Below are 17,218 nucleotides of genomic sequence, written 5' to 3' on the forward strand. Positions count from 1 at the left end.
CTGTCTAAAATATGTATCTCTCAGACAACCAATTTCCAAAGGGGTGAATGTGTTAGTCTGTTGCTGTAAATACAAAAACAGAAAAATCTCGTGGCACCTTAAAGGCTCAACACATTTATTGTGACATTGACTTTCATGGGCCAGAGTTCACTTCATCAGTTGCATCTTGGCAACGCTGAGTAAATTAATATCCGTAGTGGGATAGGAATCTATTGGCTTGGATTCAGAGATGCCTGGAGTGAGTGGAAAAGCACTTCCATTTGAGCAAGGCAGCGCTGTTGAATTTCTCCAGTTTGCCCATCCTGCTGCAGCCCCCATCCCATGCCAACACAGAGGGATTTTTTGTGGGGTGCAGGGGACTATAATGGGGGGCAAAGAGACAGGCAAGTCCCAATGTGTGGCAGGGATTCCACTTGATCTTTTCCAGGGCTTTTTTCAGCCTGCACGCCCCAGACCGCAGGTGGGCGCTATTGTAAGGTAAAGGTAAAGAGACCACTGACCATTAGGTCCAGTCATGACTAAGCCGCTTCTGGCGAACCAGAGCTGCACACGGAAACGCCATTTACCTTCCCGCCGGAGCGGTACCTATTTATCTACTTGTACTTTGACGTGCTTTCAAACTGCTAGGTTGGCAGGAGCTGGGACTGAGCAACGGGAGCTCACCCCGTCACGGGGATTTGAACCACCGACCTTATGATCGGCAAGTCCTAGGCTCTGTGGTTTAACCCACAGCGCCACCTGCTATTGTAGGGTTGCCATAATTCAAAAAGTGATTTTTTTTATTTAAAAAAAGCTTTTTTTTTTTCCTTTTTGGAAATGGGTTGCCATATGTCCGGATTTCTGTCCAGACACTGTTTCCGATGACTGAAACTCGGCTATGTCCGGTAAATTCTGGACGTATGGCAACCCTATGCTATTGCCATTATAAGAGAACAAAGGAGGAATTCGTGGTGGGTTCCAGCACCTCTTTTTCTAGAAAAATAGAACTGATCTTTTCTATGTTGCCGCTATTCAGTTAGATTTGAACAGAGACAGTGGGTGGTAATTTACACAGCGTTATTAAGATGATCACCAGTAATGGCTGCTTGGTTATTTTGCATACATTCAGTTGTCATGAACTATACTTTCTGCATTCCATCGTCATCATGCTGAAGTTGTTCTACATTTCAAGACCTCCATGCTGAGATAAAACTGGAAGCCTATCCAGACACTGGATTATCCCAGTATTTTTTTTATCTCATCTCAGTCCATTTGGAAGACTGCATTGCCCATTTCTAGATGTCGAAATATGAACGTCAGTCCTTGCTTAGATTACATCTGCCACAGAGTCAGTTGTGCCAACCATGGTCACCATTATGGGTTAGCTTTGTGGGTGGTGACATGTATCTATTTGTTGAGTGACAGTAAATTTATGTGTAGTGTTTATATGACATGTAGGTTGGTGTGTAATTTGGGAACTTGTGTGGGCAGAACCTTGGTTGATGCATATGTACCTGGCTGGCCCCAAATGAAAATCATTTTCTTTAAGAGTTTGCAGATACATAACAACCATAACTATTGAAAATAGTGTGCTCTTCGTTAAGAGTCGTCAACAGGCTCATCTCAGCTACCTGCCAATCTCCCATTCCCACCACCCTTCTGAGTAATACCCCTCCCCACCTTCTCACTATATAGAAGGATCTGGCAACTTCTGTTTCAGTGTATCTGAAGAAGTGTGCATGCACACGAAAGCTCATACCAAGAACTAACTTAGTTGGTCTTTAAGGTGCTACTGGAAGGAATTTATATATATATATATATAAATTATATATATATATATATAAATATAAATATAAATAGAAAATATATATATTTTCTATATATATATATATATATAGAAAATAGTTTTAGGTTTCCTTAATCAGCTTTTTTTAAAAAACAACAACAACAACCAAGTTTTAAGCATCTTTCTAGGGGTTCTAAGCATCAAAGCACAGTGGTGGTATCAGCATTCCCTTGCCTACTTTTCTTATACTGCCAAGCTCTGAAGAAAGAGCTTCCTTGTCCCTTTTCCAGAATAGTGGCAGGATGAGGAAGGGAGGAGATAACAGAGATGCTGCTAGCACGGCTTCTTCTGTTACAGCGGCAAAGAAAGTAAAAAAGAAGAGGGGGCAGAGGGAGAGGACAGTGCTGCTACCATGAAGAAAAGGGTGGGAAGTGGAGGAGTATGGGTGGCAGCAATAGTAGGCCTGTACTGTTCTGTGTCCAGGGCAGCTGTCTACCAACTCCACCTGGTACGCAGGCTGAGACCCTACCTGCCCACAGACTGTCTCGCCAGAGTGGTGCATGCTCTAGTTATCTCCCGCTTGGACTACTGCAATGTGCTCTATGTGGGGCTACCTTTGAAGGTGACCTGGAAACTACAACCAGAATACAGCAGCTAGACTGTTGACTGGGAGCGGCTGCCAAGACCACATAACACCAGTCTTGAAAGACCTACACTGGCTCCCAGTACATTTCCGAGCACAATTCAAAGTGTTGGTGCTGACCTTTAAAGCCCTAAACAACCTCTGTCCAGTATACCTGAAGGAGCGTCTCCACCCCCATCGTTCTGCCTGGACACTGAGGTCTAGCGCCAAGGGCCTTCTGGCAGTTCCCTCACTGAGAGAAGCGAAGTTACAGCGAACAGAGGGCCTTCTCAGTAGTGGTGCCTGCCCTATGGAACACCCTCCCACCAGACGTCAAAGGAAAAAGCAACTTCCAGATTTTTAGGAGACATCTGAAGGCAGCCCTGTTTAGGGAAGCTTTTAATATCTGAAGGACTATTCTATTTTAATATTTTGTTGGAAGCCACCCAGAGCGGCTGGGGAAACCCAGCCCGTTGGGCGGGGTATAAATAATACATTATGATTATGATTATGATTATGATTTATAATTATGTACTGGTCAGTGGCAGCAACAGGGAGTGAGGCAGGGGGGCATCTTGTTTGGGGGTGATCTATCAACTGCAGGGGGTGCCAGCAGCAAGGGAGCATCAGTTGCATGATGCCAATGACCCCCTGAAGCCTGTTGCCAATCCTCTTTTCTGGAAAAGCTCTGAGAGAACGATCCCATTCGAAACTGAGATTCCAATCTCTAAACTGGAATGTGTGGGTGATCTGTGTGGAGCAAGAGAAATCATCACAGTTTCTGGGTTCCAGGAAACTGCAAAGGCTACGATGAAATCCTGATGAGTATTTCTTGCTAAATTAAGAGCTGCTTGATTCATCCCCATTGAGAATTTATTTTTGCACATGGTGTGTATCACACAATGCATCCTCCTAATCCAGTGGAATCTAGCCCATTCTTAATGTTCCAAAAGGAAATGTCAGTCCCTGTGATCAAACAGCCTTTCCCTATCCAGCAAAAATTTAGTCCGCAGAGTAATATTTAGTTTGGCAAAGAGGAAAATTCTCAAGTTGCACAATATTGTCATAACTTTTGCTGCACCCCTCCCCTCTCCCCCCCTTTTTTCTTTTCCCTAGACTCGTCTGCCCTGCAGAAGTACATGTGTGAAGACATTCTTCTGCCTTTCGGAGTTGTTTTGGTTAGTAATTTAGTGATGGCTAACAAAGACACGTACTGTTTATGATTTCCATTCTCCCAAATTCCTAACACATTCTACATACCCTGGCAAGGCAATGGGCTCTGTCAGAGGAAGATAACCAGACTCTTAATGATTCATTCAAACTTCTTCTTTTTTTTAAAAAAATAATTATTATTTTAATGCTTAATAAAAGAGTTTTCCCCCTAGGGAAATAGGGGAATAGGGTTGATATTGGGGAATAGGGTTGACATTCAGTTTCTTGGAGGAGGGGAGAATTAAGGAGATGGCCCACCTACATATACACACGTAATTCACTATATGGTGTATCTCACCCTGTAAATTGGGGTCACGGCGGACTGAGCTGTCTCTCTAGGAACACATGTCAATGGTCTTCATTTGCATCGACAGGAAACTTGGGGCTCCTCCAGACAACCTGTTTATTGAGGATTCTCCCTGATTTGATTTGAATTAATTTTATTATGAAATGATTTTAGAATGTTGTATTATTTTATTGTTGTTAGCCGCCCTGAGCTCGGCTTTGGCTGGGGAGGGCGGGATATAAATAATAATAATAATAATTATTATTATTATTATTATTATTATTATTATTATTATTTATTTGCTTGCACAAAGCTTATGCAGAGGTTTATCTATGTCTGGTTTTTATTGAATATTTGTTCTGATTTGTTTGTGAGGAGGTCATACAGCAATGAGTGGATATAAATGCTTAAAATAAATAACTGGTTAAAATTTTAGATGGCTTGCTGTTGAATTAGTGCTTGGAGGACTTTTAAAAATATTCCATTTTAATAGGGTTGAAAGGGTAACTGCATCTCACCATCCATTAGCATTGAGACTGTCCTTGTGACCTAAACAGGACCATTTTTTTTATTAATGGGCTCATACGCAATGTTAGCAAAGCACATGAACTACTGACAGATATAGTTAAGAAATTTATCAGGATAGCTCACTTGTCCAAAAATGAACATAAAAAGATATTCAAGTCTCTTCAGTGTTTCATAAAAAGAAAACAAAAACCACTAGACAATTGTTGAAAATGTTTGGAATGTACTGAATGTAGAAATGTACACATTATTTTTTTTTAATGGTATGGTTTATGAGTTACTCATTCTTAACATGTATTTTCTACCTTTGTTAGCAAACTTCTGTAGTCAATATGTGAAATTTTAGAGTTAACTTTTTTTTTCCTTTTAAGAGTGCTCTACGATGCATTTACCTAGAGCAGGGGTCTGCAACCTTTAAGACAAAAAGAGCCACTTGGACCCGTTTCCGAAGAAAAAACCAACTGGGAGCCGCAAAACCGGGAAGGTGACGTCGGGACGGTGTGTAACTAACGCACGCACCGCCCCCATGCGACGTCACAGCCAGTACAGCGTCTACCACAGTGGAGAGTGTCGGGGCACACAATGCGCCTCCTCCCCTCGCTAGTATCCGCCCCGGAGCCGCGGCAAAGGTGTAAAAGAGCCACATGCAGCTCCGGAGCCACGGGTTGCAGACCCCTGACCTAGAGGACTGAAGACCAAAATTCACCTTTATTACCTCATCCCAATAGTTCCTCCCCTTGCTCATAATATGGTACATCTCTGTTTTCCTTCAAGGGGGAACCGCTAAGGGTGGGGGAAATGTGATGGTTAGCTATTTACGAACCTCAAGTTGCTAGGTGATGCCATGTGACTTCTTTGTTTAAAGAGCCACCCACATTTTAGCATCAACAACTGAAAGGGAAAATAAGGTTGGAGGGAAAACAAAGTGCTTTTTTCCCTGGGTGGGGTGGGTGAGTTGACTTGAGCTACAAAAACTTCCTAAAAATAATCTGTTCCTATATGCCTTGCAGCATAGTTCTTTTATCTACCAGCTTGTGCTATGGATGGGTGACTCGTTTATTGAGGAAGGAACATCAATGAATCATCCAGCAGAGAGAGCCTCAGAATTAGAGAGCCTCCACACACCCACATCTCATTATGTATATGAGTCACGCCACCAGGATGTATATATGCATTTATCTATGTAAAAATGTGTAAGAGAGAGAGCAAGCGGGGGAAAGCATGGTAAGGTGGGCATTGCTTGTTAAGTACAGGCAGATCCTATAATATATAATCAACTTGCATAATGCAAGTCCTTTTTTCTAGATGTGTGAGCGCCTACTGATGCTATTGCACAATTGCTTCTAGCCATTAGAACAGCAGTGGGAAACATTAGAAGAAGAAGAGGAAGAGGAAGAAGAAGAAGAGGAGGAGGAGTAGTAGTAGTAGTTTGGATTTGCTATCCCGCTTTATCACTACCCAAAGGAGTCTCAAAGCAGCTAACATTCTCCTTTCCCTTCCTCCCCCACAACAAACACTTTGTGAGGTGAGTGGGGCTGAGAGACTTCAGAGAAGTGTGACTAGCCCAAGGTCACCCAGCAGCTGCATGTGGAGGAGCGGAGACGCGAACCCGGTTCACCAGATTACGAGTCTACCGCTCCTAACCACTACACCACACTGGCTCTCTCCAGTCCTCCCCTTTTGCCCCTCCAAACACTTATCTGGCTTTTTGGTGCAGCTGCACTGGGTACCAGCAGCTACTAGCCACTATGGCTATGTTCTACCTTCAGTGTTGATAGAAGTATGCCTCTGAAGGCCGGTTGGTGAGATTCACAAGTGGGGACAGTGCTGTTTCCTTCCTGTCCAGCTTCTCATAGGAACCTGGTTGGCCATTCTGTGAACAGAATGCTGGTGTAGATGGGCCATTGGCTTGATCCAGCAGGCTCGTTCTCACACACTGTTGTCTCACCCATTCTGTTCACAGAGAGTGGGGCAGGTATAGACGCAGCTGGTCCAAAATGGGGGTTGCTGGCACGGTCAATCAGTTTCAAAGGTGTCAGTAGCAATCCTTCTCTACAAGTACCACTGAGGCTGTTCAAGAGCTCTGTATTTGGATATCTTCAAGTTTCAAATGCTAACAGTTGTTAGGCCTTCACAACTTGAGATCCACCAAGCGAAATTCATTCCATGAATTTCAGTCGTATGTGGAAGTCTACAAGGTGCTTAATAATTGTCCCTCCCCCCCTTTCTTTTAGCTGTCTGCAATGAAAAACGTAGAGTAGAACCAACTTGTGGACTCTGTACAACTTAAAAAGACCACAGATTGTGTAGATCCAGCTCAAGGATCCAGGAGTAAGAAGTGGGAAATCTTGAGTTTATGGTGTCTGAACCGTATCGTGAAGGCTATATTAGAAAAACTAATAAAAGTGCAATTTGTGGTTTAAAGTGAAACCAGATGGCTCAGCATGCTGTGAAACAATCGTGCAGGGCAAGTTCAGTTCATTTCTCCAAAACTGTCATACTTGTCAGGAGCCTCTGGTAACTGTGTTCAGCTGTCCCAAGTGGTGAACCACTGAACTGCAAGTGGTCACCTTTTCAGTGAAGAACCTTCCGGGCTGATTCTGCCCACTTGGGCTAGCTGTTAGATCTTTTTGATCAGCAAAGGCTACAAAGGCTTTCCAGTGGAGACTTGTCTTGACATCTGGCTTGCTCCTTGGCCTTGTCTCCTGGTTTGTCCTCCATTCCTGACATCTCATTTGCCACATGGTTCATGGTTCCTGGGCAGGCTCACCTCAGACAATCTGGGTTCTGGCCCTAGGTGGATTATCTTAATCAGCCAGTGGCATCAGTGGTTTCCAGTGCTATGGGTCTCACTAGTCTCTTAGGTCACATGGGCCACACTCTTCTGATTGGTTCATCAGTGCAAGTATTTCTGTTTGCCCAGTGGAATGATCCTCTCTCTCCTTCCCCCATACACTGTTCTGGGTTTTTTCCTGACCCCCCGAGAGCCAATTTCAGGGGTGGTGGGCATGGAAGGTGGTGTGGGAAAGCCCTGTTGCGCAATGAGAGTCCTTTATGCAGGGCACAAGGCCCATGGCTTTCTTCCTGACAGATGCTGAGAGGTCAAATCATATTCAACCAATGCAGTGCTATCAGGGACTGGGCAGAGGAGAAATGGTGGAGACCACCTCCCCATCCTGACCCTTCCAGGGAGGAGGAAGAGGAAGACAGTTTAGAATTACAACAGGGGTTTGAGGGAGGTCACAGCTCAGAGGCAGATGAGGGGGAAAGTTGGGAAATCATGGGAGAGTCAGAGCAACACCCGGCTGACACGTTGTCATTAGAAAGCATTCCAGACCCTCCATCTCCCAGAACCTGGCAAACCTTAAAAGTGGGAGAGCAAAGAGCTCAAAGACAGAGGGCACATAGTAGCATCCATAGAGGAGAGGATGAGAATGACGAATGAGGAAGTGGGAGAGACGGGGGTGGAGATTCACTTGGGACAATGACATTATCCAGGAGTCTGGGTTCTATAGCCTCTCTCTGTAAATATTGAAATAAAAAGGGATGGTAAGAAACTTTTCCTTGACTTTATACTTTCCTGGGCAACCAGCTGGGAGCCGCTGACAACATCCTGACAAGCGCTCAACATTAGCTTCTCAGTATGATTTGTTTTTATGCTTGTTTCGGGTTTTATTTTAAGAGGTGAAAGAGGGTAAAGCAGAAAGATTGGCAAGGGCAATGAGAGAATGAGAAAATTGGGGAATTAGAAAGATACACATAAAGGCTTTGATCCTATACTCACTGAAGGAAAGTTTCCTTCCTATTTCTCTGCTGCTTTCTAAAAAGCCTGTCTGGAGAGTCAAGGGCCTCTCCAAAGGAATGTCGGAAGGGACACAGGTTGCTCCTCCCATCAATTTCCATACATTAATTTAAGACCCATGCTTAGTTTTGGAGTAGTCCTTTTGGCACCCCTCCACATCCTATCTCCCATTGTTTGAGAGGGACAGCACTGCTCCAGAAAGGCTTTGAGGGTTGGCACAGATGTCTGCAGGCAGGAAGCAGAGATAGAAAACTTTCCTTCCCTTAGCTTTGTCTTAGGTGCCCAGCCACAATGAAAAAAATGAGAAGGGAGTCCACCAATTTATGCATTTATTTAGCTGTACAGTGGTACCTCGGGTTAAGTACTTAATTCGTTCTGGAGGTCCATTCTTAAGCTGAAACTGTTATTAACCTGAAGCACCACTTTAGCTAATGGGGCCTCCTGCTGCCGCTGCGGCACCGGAGCACGATTTCTGTTCTCATCCTGAAGCAAAGTTCTTAACCTGAAGCACTATTTCTGGGTTAGCGGAGTCTGTAACCTGAAGCGTATGTAACCTGAAGCGTATGTAACCTGAGGTACCACTTTACTGTGGTGCTTCTCCCTAGCCTGTCTTCTCTCGGCTTCTCACATTCTGTAATCTACAGAACCTGGTATCCTTCAGATATTTTTGGACAGCAGCTTCTATCACCTGGTGCTGGCTGGAGCTAAGGGAGAGTTGCTGTGGTCAAAAAATCTGGAGAAGCCTATTGGGGAAGGCAGATCTAGATGAGGGCACATTTGTATTATTTGGGCTTATCCTTAAGGAACACCACGATGCACACATATCGGGGTTAGCCGCAAATATGAGTGCAAATCCTCTGAAGTGATTTCAGGCTGCGGCCTGGGAAGTTCTTTCTGGCAGTTTCTTAAAAACAGCAAATCTGATCACACCAAGCCAACTTACTGGCATAACAGATGGAAACTATTTAAAAAACTATTCCGATATTCTGTGAACACACTTTGCAGCAAATGATGAAGCATGCCTTGTGAGTCAAGCCCCATTATAAAAGATGTCTCATATATACCTCATATTACTGCCTTGCTGTCGAGCCACAAGTGGTTTCCCAGCAAAACAACCTTTGCCATTTTATCGCAGGGTTTTTCAGACTTATCTGCCCTCGGGTAAGTTTTCCCACCACTGCATATCTGCCAAGCAGTCCTTGCATATTTGCGCCAGAGCCCCAGCGTGTATTTCAGAGGATTTGGCAGAGACAGAGACATAGTCTAGGGAGCAAGCTTAGTTCACATGGTGCGCTGGCTGGGCCTTTGGGGCTTCACTGTTTCTCTGCATGTACTGACACTGTACTCTAGAACAAGAGTAGGCTGACTTCAGGCTTGTCACATCTTCTATGTTTTCATTTTTTTACCAGAACCCCAAGATCTACCAAATAAAGTCAGGTGCAAAAGACATACATATGGATGATACCCAGAATAGGATGATACCCAGAAAAAGGACATGGGTGGCGCTGTGGGTTAAACCACAGAGCCTAGGGCTTGCCGATCAGAAGGTCGGCGGTTCGAATCCCCGCGACGGGGTGAGCTCCCGTTGTTCGGTCCCTGCTCCTGCCAACCTAGCAAAAGCACCTCAGAGTGCAAGTAGATAAATAGGTACCACTCTGGCGGGAAGGTAAACGGCGTTTTCGTGTGCTGCTCTGGTTCACCAGAAGCGGCTTAGTCATGCTGGCCACATGACCCGGAAACTGTACGCCGGCTCCCTCGGCCATTAAAGTGAGATGAGTGCTGCAACCCCAGAGTCGGTCACGACTGGACCTAATGGTCATGGGTCCTTTTTAAGTGCTTTCCTCAGGGAGGTTCATATGGCACCTTCATTATACATCTTTAGGCATCAGGTGAAAAGGTTCCTCTTCACCTCAGGCCTTTGGCTAATTCATATTCTGCAGACTTTTAAATGTTTTTTGGTGTGTTTTTTGAGGGGGGGTATTGTTTGGTTTGGTTTTTGTTTAAACTGTTTATTTTGTGCTTTTATCCTGTATTTTTCTCTTGTGGACAGTCTTCAGATCTTCAGATGACGGGCAGTATATAAATTTAATTAATTAATAATAGGCAGGTCATTCTATTCATAATTGCACCACTTTTTCAGGCGTTTTCTTAAAGTCAGTTCCATCCCATTTCCACTCAATCCACAACTTAATAGAAACAAACAAAATCTGCCTTCCAATATTAATTTAAATACTTATTTTAAAACAGAATTTCTCTTAAAACATGTATTTCTAAACACATGTTGGTATAAAGACCCAGCCCAAGACAAACAGTTGTTGATGCTATTCTTCTCAGAACAACATTTGCATTAAGGCTCAAGTGCAAATTTAAAAACAGCAACAACCCAGCAACATCAATTTAAATCATGTTGTGAACTGTTGGATGGTTCAGTAAGATGATTCACACCATATGGACCATTTTATTTTTAAAAGAAAAATGAGAAATAGGGGAAGGAACATACACTGCACTTGGATGAGGTTGGCTACAGAAGAGGCCAATGTCACAGCATGTCTGCTTTTGTTTTATTTCAGTTGGTTAGGGATGAAGAACAGATAAGCTCCATACACTGAGCTAGTGGAACATAAGAGCACGATCCAACTTTTTAATCCTGTTGATTTCAGTGGGAAAGATGTAAAGTTGAAGCTAATCCATGTTTGTTAGACACACCCAAAAGGTTCCTTAGTACCGCTAATAAAATACAAAAATGGCCATTATTATGTAGATATACAGTGGAACCTTGGTTTTCAAGCATCTCAGAAGTTGAACGTTTTGGTTTTCAAATGTTGAAAACCCGGAAGTAATTGCTCCCATTTTCGAACACGCCTCAGAAGTTGAGTGGCTTCTGAGGCGAGTTTCTCAATTTTCTCAATTGAGTTTGCTGACTGCCCATTGCGCCTCGGTTGTCGAAAATTTTGGAAGTCGAATGGTCTTCCGGAACGGATTACGTTCGACAACTGAGGTTCCACTGTATAAACTGTTTCAAAGACATCATTGAGACTATTCAACCATCCATCTCCTCAGGCACACCAGCTTAGGCCCCACACTGTGGGTGTGCAGCCCATGCACGCCATGATGTCATGACGCCACGTCACAACATTGTGGCACATGTGCGCACTACAACACAGTGGCGGTGACTAGGCCGGGGCCAGGGCCTACGCCACGGGACCTCTGTTGGGGCCTGCTGTGGCTGCATCCCACAAGCATGTCTGTGGCCACACCGAGTCCCAACAAAGGCCCCACGACGGAGGCACAGGCCCCAGTCCTGTTGCTGCCATGACGCCGGAACACCAAAAGTAAGGCAGCAGGCACAGCAGCAGCAGGGTTGGAGGCCAGGCATCCACAGCAAATATTTTTTGGATCCATTCCAGTCCGGCTTCCGCTCTGGTCATGGGACCGAGACGGCTCTGGTCGCCCTAACAGATGACCTTCGTAGACAGCTGGATCGAGGCGGGTCGGGGCTGCTGATTCTTCTAGATCTATCAGCAGCTTTCGACATGGTCGATCACGAACTTCTGGACCACCGCCTTGCCGACGTGGGGATCCAGGGCACAGTCCTTCAATGGCTGCGCTCGTTTCTCTCTGGTCGGGGACAGAGGGTGGCGCTTGGGGGGGAATTGTCATCGCGCCACTCCTTGGTGTGTGGAGTACCTCAGGGTGCGATACTCTCCCCGATGCTTTTCAACATCTTTATGCGCCCCCTCGCCCAGCTTGTTCGGAGTTTTGGGCTGGGTTGTCATCAGTATGCCGATGACACCCAACTCTATCTGTTGATGGATGGCCATCCTGACTCGGCCCCAGACACACTGACCAGATGTTTGGAAGCTGTGGCTGGATGGTTACGTGGGAGCCGGTTGAAGCTAAATCCTTCGAAGACAGAGGTCCTGTGGCTGGGACGGGGCGATATGGGATTGGGGGGGCAACTCCCATCTCTTGCGGGGGCGCAATTAGTGCCAGCACCGTCCGTTAAGAGTTTGGGTGTAATCTTCGACACCTCCCTTTCCATCGAGGCGCAGATTGCAGCTATAACAAAGGCGGCATTTTTCCATCTCCGCCAAGCTAAGCAGTTGGCTCCTTACCTCTCTCGCCCTGACCTAGCCACTGTGATCCACACGACGGTCACCTCCAGACTGGATTATTGTAACTCGCTCTACGTGGGGCTGCCCTTGAGACTGACCCAGAAACTCCAGCGGGTGCAGAATGCTGCAGCGAGACTCCTTACGAGGTCTTCGCTGCGAGATCACATTCACCCGGTGCTATACCAGCTGCACTGGCTCCCGGTGGAGTACAGGATCAGGTTTAAGGTGCTGGTTTTAACCTTTAAAGCCCTATATGGCCTAGGACCCTCGTACCTACGGGACCGCCTCTCCTGGTATGCCCCACAGAGAAACCTACGGTCTTCAAATAAAAACATCTTGAAGGTCCCAGGCCACAGAGAAGTTAGGCTGGCCTCAACTAGAGCCAGGGCTTTTTCGGCTGTGGCTCCGATCTGGTGGAACACTCTGTCACAAGAGACCAGGGCCCTGCGGGACTTGACATCCTTCCGCAGGGCCTGCAAGACAGAGCTGTTCCACCAGGCCTTTGGCCAGGGCACAGCCTGACTCCCTCCCTCGGCAATCTTCGCGGAGCTCTGGCCCAATGGTTGCTAGTGGCTTGAATTAATTAATTTTTATAATGAATGATTTTAGAATGTTGTTTATGTTGTACTTTTGTACTGTTTTATTGTTGTTAGCCGCCCTGAGCCCGGCTTCGGCTGGGGAGGGCGGGATATAAATAAAATTTATTATTATTATTATTATTGTGCATGCCCAAGTCCCCAGGGCCCCCAGGAGTTGGTGCCAGTGCATCTCATTGTTGTTGGCATCTGTCTCTCAAGAGAGTCAATGGAAGAGTGCATCAAAAGTCAAACTGTAGAGACCTATATGGGAGAGTCATGTTTTATTGCAGCTGGGGCAGATGAAGCTGTCCAGTTTCACTGGGGCAGATGCACCATGGCATTTCTACTCTCTGTGCTCCTCCCGGCAATCATTTTTCTTCTGGTCACTGCTGTGGATACAAGACCTGACTGTCTCCAGGCATTGGAGTCGTCTGCAGGGGATCGCCACAAGGCAGGGTTAATGTTGGCAGCCTCCGTGTTACGTCTGCAGACATCTTTATAACACAGAGTTGGTATTTTCCCCACAGTACTCAGCAGGGAGATTCCACAGTAGTTGTTACACAAAGGTGGCAGTCACCTTTGTCCATGCAAAGGGCCACAATGCTGGAGTTGAGTGTGTCTTGTGGCACTGTTTTCCAGCACTGCAAGAGTAGGCCATGGAGGTGCATCATGAGGGAAGAGGTGAGTTCAGCTTTCAGAACTTCTGTTAGGATTCCGTCCTGTTCCTGAACATTGTTGTTGTTGTTCGTCGTTTAGTCGTGTCCGACGCTTTGTGACCCCATGGACCAGAGCACGTCAGGCACTCCTGTCTTCCACTGCCTCCCGCAGTTTGGTCAAACTCATGCTGGTAGCTTCGAGAACACTGTCCAATCATCTTGTCCTCTGTCGTCCCCTTCTCCTTGTGCCCTCGATCTTTCCCAACATCAGGGTCTTTTCCAGGGAGTCTTCTCTTCTCATGAGGTGGCCAAAGTATTGGAGCCTTGGCTTCAGGATCTGTCCTTCCAGTGAGCACTCAGGGCTGATTTCCTTCAGAATGGGTAGGTTTAATCTTCTTGCAGTCCTGAACTTTACCACATGCCGAATAGTTGATGGCATTCTTCAAGGGAGGCAGGAATATCCAGCTCTTCCAAACAGGCGGAAAGCTGTCAGTTGTTGTGGCGAAGACCATGCTTTCTGCTGAGTACAGTTCTTGATAGTGCGCCACCCATCACTTCATCTGCTTGCTGTGATCTGTGATTATCTTTCCAGACAAGGTTTTCAGTAGGACAGTTTTTCTGACCACTGGTCCAAAAGCCGTCTTCATGCTTTTGTACATTTTGTGAGTGTTGCCGCTGTCAGCAGAGAGTTGAATGCTCTCACACAGCTTTAGCTAGCAGTCACTGGCACATTGTCTAGCAATCTGCTGGGCATCGTTCCTTGTCTTTCTCAGTGCAGCAAGTGTCTCATTTTGTGTGTGGCATTATCAAAAAGGCTATTTTAGCTAACACCTTTCATTTCAAGTGACGCTATTAGGGAATCAGCTCAAAGTATAGATTTGCATCTCATAGTAAATCCTATGAGCCATCCTTTTCAAGGGTTCCTTGTGAACTCTTATTCTTTAAAAACTCTGGGCATTTAAAGAGAATTCCATTTAGAGAAAAATCTTTCAAATGTGACTTTTAAAAGGGTAGGCATGAAATAGAACATCATTAAGAATACCTTAATGTAACTCAATTAAATCTTTGTTGGTTATTTGTTATTTTTAAAATCTAACCACTAGCTTAAATTCTCTGGTCACCAACATTTAAGAAGAGATCTTCTCTTTTTAGGTCATCTGTTTTTCTAACAATAAACCACCATGTGCTTTCAAAACTATCACCATCTTTTATATTTATTCAATTGTTTTTAAAACTGAATAGGGCAACTGAGGGGTGCAATGCTATTCCTGGAAGCAAGCCTCATGGAAATCAATGGGATTTACTTTTGAGTAAACATGCAAAGAATAGCAAAATTGTTTTTCAAGTTCTCATTCTCTTCTCTTTGCTGCTAACACTGTGATGCCCTCCAGTGGCTGATAATTTTCTGCTCAGTCCTGTACAGAGAATTATTTAAACAGAAATAAATCATGGAAAGACTTCAGTGATTTGCCCGTGGTGAGTTCAGCCCATATGTGATCTGGATAGTTGTTCAGATTGCATAACCAGTCATTTTATCAGCTTTCCCCCAAAATATAATAAAAGTATTAATCATCTCAGGCTTATTACTAAGATGTATAATACCACAAAGACAAGGAGAAACAAAACATCTATTTGACCTGTTCTTTTATAGAGTGGAAAGAGAGTTGTTCAGACCTGCATTCCAAGAGGTGTGAAGCTTAATCAGAGATCAAATACAAAACATGCCACTGCGATGATACCTACTCATCAGTCTTTTGACAAGACAGTTTCCTGTGACAGCTTAATCTGCAACATAATCTAACAACAAATTAAATGTACCCTGCAGAACTAATATACTCCAACCTATCTTTATAACCTGAAAGCTTTGATATTTTTAAAAATAGCCTTGGGGTTGTGAAGAGTTAGCATGTTCCTTCACGCTAATTAAAATGATGTTAAAGTATAGGAAACTCAATCAGGGATTTACCACCTTCAAAGAGAAGGAAAGCACTATATTCTTCAGAACTTCTATGGCTCATGCCTTAAACATAGTTGTGGTCTGATGGAAGTCTCTCATACAAACACAGTCACCAACAGACAATAGCTTTCAGAGAGACAATATTGTATTTCAGGGGTGAGGAACCTTTTTCTGCAAAGGGGAGTCACAATTCTGGGGTCTGCATCACACTGTTGACTCATGTTCAGCTCATAGATCATTTCCACAAGTACTACTACTAGGTGTCCCCCATCTTATATTTGTGCAGCTGGGTCTTCCTGCTGTAGCAGGAACCCCCCACCCCAATCATTCAGTTTGTACAAACTTCACACACTCACACTCACACACTACATATGCCACACTTCTGTTATAAATTCATAGAAAAATCAACCATACATCGGATTTGCACTGTTCCGTTTTTGTTTTACTCCATATGACAAGGACTATCAAAGGGGGGGTGGCTTGGTTCTGGTCAGCCATAATCCCTTCACCATCCCAGCACATCCACAGGAGCCCTGCCCAGTTGCTATGCCAACCCTGATGGTCCTAGACAGAAGACCATCAAGATCACAAAGAACTTGCATATGGGAGTGGATTCAGCATGGACTGAAACAAAGGACAACGATCAGATCTTCCCTCTGGGGACAGGAAACTGCCAACTCCCCTTTGTCTCCTGGTAGTGACTCATGGGGAGGGGGAAAGGAGGAACCAGCCAGGTGACAGGACACTCAGGTTACCACCACAACTCCTCCCTCAACCCCTCCTTTCTGTAATGTATGCATGATGTTTCTGGGGGTGGGCTTGACCTAGAGGATGGGAATTTCAAAAGTTTTTATAAGGTCTTGCACACCATCTTTCTGGGTCTTTCCTCTCTCCTGCAAGTGAGGGGAACACCCTGTTGCAACAGTTCAATAAAGGCCAAACCTACAGGCTGCTGTTTTGCTCCAAGTTATCCTGGTTGGTGTCTTTATTTTGTCCAAGGGAGCCCTCGGATTTTTCTGGTAACACTGCCTAAGTGTAGAAACTTTGGCCTGTTCCGCTTTAGCTACAGAAATTCATTTGATTAGTTTTGGCCCAGTTCGTTATTGCCCCTTTAGACAGAAAATGAATCAGGTTCTAGGCTTTTGCCTCTCCCCTTGCTATTCAAGTATATTATCCATTTTTAAAGAGAGCTTTCTTTAAGCCAACATTCATATTCACATATCCACCGGTGTTCACGTAACCACACTTAAGAACATTTGTTTAACTTTTCCCAAAGAGGCTTGTGTTGAATGGGGAAAACGGAAGATTTTAGGCTGCAGTTCTGTGCCTATTTATCAGGAAGTGTTATTCTTATTTCTGCTTTTAATTGAATTTATATACCGCCCTATACTCGCAGGTCTCAGAGAGGTTTGCAGAATAAAACTGAAATATAAAACCACAAAATACATAATCAAAATAAAAACAACCCAATAACACCTCCCCCCCCCAAAAAAAAACCCACCAGCATATTTTAAAGGGCACAGGATGTCAATCAAATCAACCAAAGGCCTGGTTAAAAAGGAACATTTTTATGTCCTTGCTTTGAACTCAATGGGACCGTCTTCAGAGTAGACGTGTGTCGCATCGGGACAACAGGCAAATGTTAGGCATTGGCAAATTTAGGTTTGATGAGGCCCTCAGATACTGGAGGTAATGGGGCC

At 44.8% G+C, this 17,218-nt stretch overlaps 1 long non-coding RNA gene across 1 annotated transcript; it reads left to right on the plus strand.

Moving 5' to 3' along the window:
* The first annotated feature begins 11,475 nt into the window (after positions 1 to 11,475).
* LOC309542839 lies at positions 11,476 to 15,344 on the plus strand. Its single transcript, XR_014224463.1, has 3 exons — positions 11,476 to 11,544; positions 13,545 to 13,642; positions 15,213 to 15,344. It is a non-coding gene; the product is annotated as an uncharacterized lncRNA (long non-coding RNA).
* Positions 15,345 to 17,218: the final 1,874 nt, after the last annotated feature.

This window comes from Podarcis vaucheri (assembly GCF_965113315.1).
Source record: "Podarcis vaucheri genome assembly, chromosome: 1".
Lineage (NCBI taxonomy): Eukaryota > Metazoa > Chordata > Lepidosauria > Squamata > Lacertidae > Podarcis > Podarcis vaucheri.